At 35.8% G+C, this 4,443-nt stretch overlaps 1 long non-coding RNA gene across 1 annotated transcript; it reads left to right on the top strand.

The window, feature by feature from the left end:
• Positions 1-1,867: 1,867 nt before the first annotated feature.
• LOC128041202 (uncharacterized) lies at positions 1,868-3,907 on the top strand. The gene is made up of 3 exons (XR_008195874.1): positions 1,868-2,002; positions 2,970-3,056; positions 3,850-3,907. It is a non-coding gene; the product is annotated as an uncharacterized LOC128041202 (long non-coding RNA).
• Positions 3,908-4,443: the final 536 nt, after the last annotated feature.

The following is a 4,443-nucleotide window of genomic DNA, read 5'->3' as shown; positions in this document are numbered from 1 at the left end:
ACAAGGGTTTTCTATGATAGCTTCTCCAATGACCCGTTTATTACGAAAGATGTTAAATTTGAATGGACGAGAAAAATGCCAAGAAAGTTTCGACCGATTGAAGGAGTTGTTGACGAAAGCACTGTGTTGGTTCAAATTTGAATCGGGTAAGGAATTTATTATTTATAGTGATGCATCATTAAATGGTTTGGGTTGTGTCTTGATGCAAGAAGATAAAGTAATAGCCTATGCTTCAAGACAACTTAAGCCACATGAAAGAAACTACCCGTACATGATCTCGAGTTAATGCTATTGTATTTGCATTGAAAATATGGCGGCATTATTTGTATGGTGAAAAGTGTCATATTTATACTGATCACAAAAGCTTGAAATATTTGATGACACAGAAAGATTTGAATTTGAGACAACGCAGGTGGCTTGAATTGATAAAGGATTATGATTTGGTTATTGATTACCATCCGGGTAAGGCTAACGTGGTAGCTGATGCTTTGAGCCGAAAATCTCTATTTACTTTACGAGCTATGAATGCCCGGTTGTCACTGACTGATGATGGTTCAATCATAGCTGAAACGAAGGCTAAATCGATGTTTCGTCAACAAATATGTGAGGCTCAGAAAAATGATGAGAAGTTACAAGCTAAACGGGTACAATGTGAGTCAGGTAATGATTCAGAATTTCAGACTGAGACTGATGGTTGTTTATTATTCAGAGGCCGAGTATGTGTCTAGAAGAATTTCGAGCTTATCTGAAGATTCTCTGAGGCCCATAGCGGTACTATGTCTCGTACATCCGGGAGTAATAAAATGTATAATGATTTGAAAAAGATGTATTGGTGGTAGGGTATGAAACGTGATATCTCGAGTTTGTATCAAGATGTTTGGTATGTCAACAGTTAAAGTGAACATCGGTACCTTCTGGGTTGCTTCAACTAATCACTATCCGGAATGGAAATGGGAAAGAGTCACTATGGATTTTGTATCTGGGTTACCGATGTCTCCAAAGAAGAAAGATGCCATTTGGGTAATTGTCGATCGATTGACAAAGTCCGCGCACTTTATCCCGGTACGTATGGATTATTCTCTAGATAAATTAGCTGAACTGTATATATCTGAGATTGTTAGACTACATGGAGTGCCTGTCTCCATTATATCAGATAGAGACCCCCGATTTACGTCTCGTTTCTGGAACAAATTGCAAGAAGCTTTGGGTACTCAGTTGCATTTCAGTACTGCATTTCATCCTCAGACAGATGGCCAATCTGAGCGTGTAATTCAGGTATTGGAAGATATGCTCCGATGTTGTGTATTAGAATTTCAAGGTAATTGGGAAAGGTATCTACCTTTGATTGAATTTGCTTATAATAACAATTATCAGTCCAGTATTAAAATGGCTCTGTATGAAGCTTTGTATGGTAGAAAATGTAGAACACCATTATATTGGACAGAGCTCAGTGAAAGAAGATACACGGAGTTGATTTGATTCGGGAAACAGAAGAAAAAGTAAGACTGATTCGGGATAGTTTAAAAGCAGCTTCCGATCGTCAAAAGTCATACGCCGATCTTAAACGAAGGGAGATTGAATTTCAGGTGGGTGATAAAGTATTCTTAAAAGTGTCTCCTTGGAAGAAAGTTCTCCGGTTCGGTCGAAAGGGTAAATTGAGTCCAAGATTTATCGGACCATATGAGATTATAGAAAGAATTGGACCGATTGCTTACCGATTGGCTTTACCACCGAACTCGACAAAATTCATAATGTATTTCATGTATCTATGCTACGACGGTATCGATCAGATCCTTCACATGTTATTACTCCGACAGAAGTAGAAATTCAGCCGGATATGACGTATAATGAAGAACCGTTAAAGTATTAGCACGAGAAACAAAGGAGCTTAGAAACAAAAAGGTAAATCTGGTGAAAGTGCTATGGCAAAAGCACGGGATTGAGGAAGCAACATGGGAACCGGAAGAGACAATGAGGAAGCAATACCCGAATCTCTTTACTGGTAAGATTTTCGAGAACGAAAATCCTAAAAAGGGGGGGAGAGTTGTAATGGCCCAAATTTGAGGTTATCGGAACAGTGGTTTCGGGACCACAAATCCGATGAGAAAAATTTTATTTTTCTTATATTTTTATGGTCTACAATTTCACAAAATGATTTCGTGAAAATTTCGTTCGAAAATTTCGACGTTTGGGCACTCAATTTAGTCAAAAGGACTAAATTGTAAAAAGTGCAAAAGTTGAGTTCTACATGTTAGAGGTGTCCAATTGTTATGAAACTTTAAATTGGAGGTCCTTATATGGTAATTATACCATTGGTAACTTGGTAGACAAAAATGGACATGAGATAAGTGAAATAGAAAATTTTTAAGTTAGGGGCAATTTGGTAATCTAGTAATTAAAATGAATTAAAAGGGAAAAAGATGGCAAAAATCATCATCTTCTTCATTAGGACGAAATCAGCAAGGGGGGAAGCCATAGTTAGGGTTTTCAAGCTTCCAAGCTCCATAGTAAGTGATCCCAAGTCTCGTTTTAATGTTTTTACGTTTTGGAGTCCGTAGTTTAATTTAGCTTATTCTAGCAATAATTTAACCTAGGGTTTATATTTGGAAAAATACCCATAGGTGAAAAGTGTTTATTTTGATGTTTTATGATAGAATATGAAGCTAGAAATTATGTTAAACAACTTTTGCTAATCGATTTTAAGTGAAAACGAGTAAAACGACATAATCGGTAAAAATACCTAATGTTCATAAGTACATGTTAGAGTGGGAATTTGATGTTGCCATAGAAGGGAAAAATGTTCAGAATGTTATAAAACATAAGAATAAGAGATGAAGTTTAATTTCCGAGCCTTGGGGCAAAAATGTAATTATGTAAAAGTTTAGGGCAAAATTGTAATTTTGAAAAGTTAGAGTCGAGGGCTGTTTTGATGAATGTGATTATTACATAAGTTAAATTTACTATTTTAGATCAAGAAGTACGAAACTCGAGGTTAGACAAAGGGAAGAATAAAGTTGAAGACTAAGTTGGTGAATTTGGCTATAATTGGTACCGAGGTAAGTTTACGGTAAATAAATGCAATATTTCAATATTTATTATTAATGCTGTTAATTTCCAGCAATTATGAATTTATTTTATGAATTTATTTGATGATGATCCAAGCATGAAATGATAGAGACTTAAAATTTAAAAGTCCGTTGATACATAAGGATGGTCTTGGATACGAATGTCATGACATTTGGGTAAAGAGATCCCATGTAAGACCATGTCTGGGACATGGCATTGGCATCCTTAAGATCATGAGAGGTCCCTGTAAGACCATGTGCAGGACATGGCATGGGCACCGAGACGAGAGGTCCCATGTAAGACCATGTGCAGGACATGGCGTTGGCACCGAGATGAGATGTCCCTATAAGACCATGTCAGGACATGGCATGGGCACCAACATGAGAACATCCCATGTAAGACCATGTCTGGGACATGGCTTTGGCATGTTATTATCGAAGAGACCCGAGTATCCTTATTATTCCAATGTAGCTCAACGGGCTTGTAAGCGAATCATGTTCATGAAAGTTCGGTTTAAAGCATAAATGGCAAGCTCGGTAAGTTGTAAGACTTAAGAACTTATTATACTATCAATTGATGTTCAACGATGCAGCAAGAGTTGAGTAAGTTATGCACACAAGTATTCTAAGTAAACAAGTAAGAGAACTAGTATGAGATTAACTAAAGAGTAAACTAGAGATATAGTCACTTGAGTTTAATTATTTGTGTGTAATGTTGTTATTTATTTGCTAGTAAACTTACTAAGCTTTATGCTTACTTCTTTTATTTCTCTTTCTCTTATAGTATTGCAAAGCTACTTCAAGGATCCTAAAGAAGTCGGAGATCGTCCACACTATCAACCACAAGCGCTTTCGGTATTTTATGTCAAAACACGTTTGAGTTATGGCATGTATAGGGATTTAGTTATTTTGTATGTTTGTAATGATGATTTTGCTAATGAGTGATGTGTAAGTATTTGATGATGTATGGTCATTAAAATGGTTAAGGATGAAGGTGTTTGTTGTTATGAAAGATTAGGTGATAAATTATGCATGGAAATCATGAAAGGATAAAATTTTGCAAAGAAACAGAATTCAGGCAGCACAGTGACGTGAATTTGAAAAATCACCTAGGATGGTATAAAATGAATTAGAGGGTGAATGATATATGGAATTAAAGCTTGTTGAGTTTATTTTCATTGAAAAATAACGGTGTAGCGAAAGGAATTTTATATTTTAAGTTATGTGAATTTTCGTGAGACAGGGTCAAAACAGTTTTTGGTGTCCCCTGTTTTGAGTTTAGAAAATCATTAAAAATTGTACAAAAATGGTTATGAGTTATAGTTTATATGTATAGATTTCTCATTGAGTTTATTTTCTGTAGAAACAAGTAAGAACT

Source organism: Gossypium raimondii, chromosome 5 (genome assembly GCF_025698545.1).
Source record: "Gossypium raimondii isolate GPD5lz chromosome 5, ASM2569854v1, whole genome shotgun sequence".
Classification (NCBI taxonomy): Eukaryota; Viridiplantae; Streptophyta; class Magnoliopsida; order Malvales; family Malvaceae; genus Gossypium; species Gossypium raimondii.
Note: the sequence above shows the minus strand (reverse complement) of the source record. Positions and strands in the feature narration are given on the sequence as shown.